This window comes from Papilio machaon, chromosome 17 (assembly GCF_912999745.1).
Source record: "Papilio machaon chromosome 17, ilPapMach1.1, whole genome shotgun sequence".
Lineage (NCBI taxonomy): Eukaryota > Metazoa > Arthropoda > Insecta > Lepidoptera > Papilionidae > Papilio > Papilio machaon.
Window position 1 is genome coordinate 3,871,855 of NC_060002.1, and position 6,314 is coordinate 3,878,168.

A 6,314-nucleotide genomic window follows, 5' to 3' on the forward strand; every position below is an offset into this window, starting at 1 on the left:
TTAGCCCAGAAATTCAAGGAAGTCAGATTTCGTCGCCGTTCGAAACAAATACCTATGCAAAACAAATTGCCGATGAACGAAATTACTCTTTACTTTATTATTAACTAGCTTTTACCCGCGACTCCGTCCGCGCGGAATAAAAAATAGAAAACGGGGTAAAAATGATCCTATGTCCGTTTCCTGGTTCTAAGCTACCTACCAATTTTCAGTCAAATCAATTCAGCCGTTCTTGAGTTATAAATAGTGTAACTAACACGACTTTCTTTTATATATATAGATGAGTGAAGTCAGTGTCGCTTTGTATTATAATATGTCGTGTGTTAATATAATTCGGCGAATTCTGTTGGCCGCTTGCTCGTTTGCTATTTCTCATCTTACTAATATTATAAATGCGAATGGTTGGATGGATAAATAGATTTTTGTTTCAAGGTATCTCTAGAACGGCTGCATGGTACTTTTTGAAATTTGGCATTAACTAAGTTTTTTTTTAAATTCCGCGCAGACCGTGTCGGAGGCGGAAGCTAAAGAATAAGAATGAATTCCTCAAAATTTTCTAAAATTCTTTACAAAAAATGTATCCATAGCGTCACCATAATATATCATGTCATGGAAAAAAATTACCAGAGCGTATCATTGAAACATATTTGTGGATAAACGTTTAAAAATACTTCAACGATGAACAAACGTACTAACAAATATCAGGCATGTTATACGTAATCCTAGTGTGCGCCTGCGCACTTGTACCGCAACAATAGTCACGTACGCACACAAGGGCACGTGCAAATTACGCATGACTAGGGGTGTGATGTTCAGGCATAATTCGATGATGTGGATCGTACCACTTGTACATCTAAATGTATCTCACGAATCGAATCGCAGTTAATGGATCCAATATTAAAAATATTGATCCAAAAAATGGCATAGAAATTATAAAAAATTAGGTATTGCAATTCCTAATTTAAAAAAAAATATTTACAAACATTATCATAAAAATAAAGTCAGTAAGTAAACATTAATAAATTAAATTACCAGATCATACTTTGAGCTGAATCGATTCGCTAATCGAATTATATGAGTATTTCTGATCATCAGCTCACGAATTTCGATAATATTGGATCGTGTTGGTACATCCCTACGCATACCAAGCGTTATCGCTATCTAAGCTCCGAAGGTAACGGCCGCTACAGCCGTCGTTACGGCTAACGTCGTTATCAACCTTCTATATCCGTTAATAACAAACGATAACGGCCGAAAGATATGAAATACTTATCGTCTCTATATATCTGTCAAAGCGATTGATAAAATTTATTTATAAGAAGATTAAAATGTTCAAATTTTTTTCATGATACGAAATAAATGTAGCTTTTTAACTAAATATTTGAAATCTTACATTACAAAATCGACTTACTGTCACTCAATTTGTAATTGCAATATATTGGATTGTATTTGTTTATTTTACTAATTTATTTTTGTGTAATAACAGTATGTTTAAATTTTCTAAACAGCACAGTAAAACAAAAGACCAGTGTACATTGTATCAACAGACGGACAAAAAGTACATCGCATGTTGTATAATAATGGAACACAAGCACGTTTAAGGAAAGAATCTATGATCCGGGAACGTCGAAATGCATTGAATTCTTACCGTTTTTGAATCGAGTCTGATATCTGGTTAACATTATGCCAGTACAGTAAAAAAGTATCGCTCAAAATCGCTGGCATACATCAGGCATAACGTTGTTTACGTTACGTTACTAACTGTCGCTAATGAGTCAAACCAGTCCATGCTAAGATACTGCTACTGTCCCACTGTACTGGCTTAATGTAAACGGGGATTGACGTTCAGCTGCGTACGGCGGCGGCGTACGCGCAATATGTTCTAAACCACAACAATGGTCGCTCGTGTTGAGAATACGAAATACATTTTTTTTAAAGTTATCGTTAACTGATTGAATTTTCTAATATCTACGCCGAACTCTATCAGAGAAGTACAAAATAAATTGAATGATTAAAATATACTTTTAATTTATAATTTTATTTTTTTGCAATCTAAATCTTAGTAAAATTTAGATTTTTCGGGTTAAATCCTCTCGTTTTTTCTACTACTACATTTATAATAATTAAATCTTCCTTAAATATATTATGATATAAAAATGTTTTAAATATATAAAAAAAAATGTTTGTCTTTCAACAGTGGAAAGTCACACAGACTCATAAGAAGTGAAAATGTCATCACGCGCAATGTGACTGCAGTGTCACTAACACCTTAATAGTGTCTGATTACAGGTTGCCTTGTTAACACGTTAAAGATTACTGTTATCAGTTCATCGCAATACTTTCTTTGTTTAATGACCGCAATTAGTGAGAAGTTATGTTTACATATTCTATTTCATACTTGACTTACCCTAAATCTAGATATTTAACTATTTTTTAATTTTATTTTTAAAAGCGATTGCTAGCGACTTCGTCCGCACAGAATTTAAAAAAAACATCTAGTAATAAATATAACCTACTAGCTTTTGCTTGCGACTCCGTCCGCGCGGAGTTAAATAAAACTTAATGAGTAGCCTATGTGTTCTTCCAGACTATGTTCTACATCTGCACCAATTTTCATCAAGATCCGTTCAGCCGCTCCGGAAATACCTTCAAACAAACATCCCTATATCTAAACATTCACATTTATTATATTACAAAGCTTAATAGCTGATAATTTATTCGCCATAGCTATAAAGTAAGAGATATTAAACCAAAAAATGTGTAATTCCAAATATGGAAATGAAAATACCAATATTATGAGTTTCCCATGTATAGAGCAAAAAGTAAGACAGACAAAATCACGTTCCTATATATATATATATATATATATATATATATATATATGCTCTAAACTCTAAAACATCGTGACAATATGTGAGATGACGTCACAACACGTCGGGAATAAAAAAGAACCGAGTCCACAACGAACAAACGTTACAACTCATTACAAAACCTTACAACTTAATTAAGGCAGGATTACGTCGACACAATGCGTTTGTTATTCGATAATACTGAACAGAATGGCTTAGGAAGAAAGCATTGAACCTATAAAATTGAACATAATTAATTGAACAAATTAATGTATATTGAATCGTACTGTACAGTGGCAGAAATAACTAGTACTAAGTAAAATGAAACTTGAGTATCTTGACGTCATGACAGCGAACTTGTACAGTGTGAAAAAAAAACGTTGTGAAATAATCTAAAAATAATGATGATTATTTTTCAGTAGCTCGGTGTTTAAATACGCCGGGGAGACGGCATGCGGGAGCGGGGGCGTCGCATACTAGCGCGAGTATCATGTTTTTGCGCACGCGTTGTACACATTAAAATAGGTTTACTTTTGTAGACTGTACTTCCGTGTTTTTTGACATTATAGTGCTCACTTTATGAACTGCCAATTTTTGGTTTTATAGAGCTGTCCGTCGTGAGATTAATTGGCCAAAAGTAATTGTATATGTTCATGCATGGCATTATTTCAGACTCACTATGACACTAGGTATTATTTGTTACCTAAGATGCGTTGTAGAGTTGACTATGAAAGCGTACCTGATTTATTGAGAGATCACGTTCTTAATTAGTCACTGGTCTTTAGAAATGTGTCATAGCTCTAGGAAATCTACGAGTATCTCGATGTTTTGCAGTTATTTTACTGTTTTTCATAGATACTTTAGTTATAATATTAACATCATATCAGTGGTTTAAGTTGTGATTTATTGAAAATCTTTTTTCATTAGTAATTTTCCTTTTAATTAATAAATAGAAAAAAATGGTTCTGAATTATTTCCTTTGTTCACACAAAATCTAGTAATTAGGGCTCTAATAATGCGAAATTAAAGTTAGTTGCGCATTTGATAAACCAATTGGCTCAGATAGACAATTAGAGTGTACTATTTATGTACCTGGGCTTTGGCAACAGGAATAAAACGCTGCAGACTATTTTAACTCTTTCCCACTACCTTTAAATGGCGAAAGATAAAATGAAAATTGGCCTGTCGTCTAAAAAAACTTCAAGCCATGATCAACTCTTTTAAACATTATTATTGATAAACACATGTGAAGGGAAAGCAGATAAATTTTAATCTCAACGTTTTACCTCCTTTTAGGAATTCCCCGAACATCTCACGGACGTCGCCAATGCAGTTTCTGTTACGAACCTGTTTCTGACTCGTATTAATTATTTGTTGGCATCGTATAACTTAATCGATTATTTGAAATATCGAAAGTATAGATAGTTAGTATTTAAAGCAACATTTTTCAAATTTTGGTGACACTGTTATAAAAATACTATTTTCCGAATATATTGCATAGTTATTGGTCGTATTATTACCGTATTGGTCGTATTCGACACAACAAATATCGTTTTTTGTGCAGTAGGAAAATCACGATCGTGCAATGCACACTGACAACTCGAATATAATTATACTGTGGTCTCATTTTATACATCAGTCTGCATTCTACAGATGTCACAACAAAGTAAAAATATCTGCAACAATAATCACGAAATTAGTAACTCTGCAAGTATTTTTCATTGCATGTTTGCTTTGAGGAAGTATGTGTGTCAAGTACTTGACGGATTGCGTCACGGTGGACGTTGCTTAAGTGCTCAGCCGAACCTTTCTCAGTTGTCTGTAAATTTCATACTGCCACAATCATAAATATTATTCCCCCTTTCACTTAAGAGTCTTTCTTAGTCAGTGCTGGTTCCAGGGGTACTAGCGCCCTGGGCGTGATTTCTACGGCGTCCAATTTTTTAACATGATTTTGAGGGACAAGAGAATTGACTGGTTTACATGAGACGATGTCATTTTACTTTCTGTTTATTGCATTGTATATATTCTGTTTGTGATTTTATGTACTTAAAGCAACATTAAGTTTATTAAGGAAGCGTTATTTCACATAATAACGAAAATATAGATCAATCAGGATTTAAATATTTAATAATTTTATCAGCCGTCGAGATATACTAAATATAAAGTTTGTACATACGTTAAAATACGTCGTTAAGCATTCCACGTATCATGTATCATATAATGGATAATTTAATGTTTTTCGGCAGTCAGTTTTCATTGACGAAACACCTGATCAATAACATACGTATCTTTTAACCTTGCTTATGTTTAAAAGAGAGTTTTTGTTCATTTTTCTTTCTTAATTTAAAGAAAGAACATTGGAAAACATACAAAGGACTCGAATACTTCTGATAAAGGTGTTAAATATACCGATAAAATAGCATAAGTACCCTTGAATCGGATCGTCACTGAGTTCCGTCTGTTGTCTCATGGGTACTAACTCCGTCAGCCGTTCAGTTTACTTGCCTACCCTCATTACATTAAATTTATCCCCCTAGGGCTTGCCAAGATTTTTTCATAATTTGAAAGATATTTATGGAAAAAATTAAATCTTTTAATGAATAGATAGTATGAAAAATTCATATCTTATTGGTTTTTTCAATTTTATAACAGACGACGCGTCGTTAGAAATATAGTGAAATTTTATCTTTCATTTTTAAAGTATAAAATAGCATTTTGCGATAGGTAACATATTAAGAAATAAATTAAAATTACTGCGCCAAAATCCTATCTGAAAGAGTAATAGATTCTTAGTAAATTGTACTTCAAAACTGTACACATTGTGGTATATCGCTGCCTCTGACAAAAAGCCAGCTAAGTGTAAAGAATATTTTTTCTGCGCTCTATAAGAAAATGGCAATTCTTATAGAGCTTGGTTCTTTTATCAATTCATATTCTAAGACATTTTTGTCTTTATGTGCTCCCTTATTTAGTAACGGGAACCAAAAGATCAGATTGAAAGACAATGTAAGGTGCTTTACATATGAAACATGCTCGAAATGTAACTTATTTAATAATGCACGCTTCATGAAAATGTGCGTTTAAAAATCTTGTAATGGAAAAGATTCTGAAACTTTTATATAAATTTGTGGAAACAATTTTTACAAATTGCGTAAAAAAGTATTGAATCAGTATTCTCATCACCAGCAACCCTGACACATTCACAAATCTTGGCAACTACAAATGTGTTTTTAAGCTTAATACATTTTAGGTTATTTGTAACTTGATATGTCAACTTCGATTTAAAAATCATTAAAATTTTCGATTAATCTATTTCAAGTTGATAAAAAAACATTTAACGTAGGCATTTTAAGGAAGTCATTAACATTGAAATAATAAAGTGATATCAAAAATTAAAAACGATAAAACAAACATAGAAATTAGGCAACTGTTACCATCCATTATAGACCTTGAAAACTTGTTTTG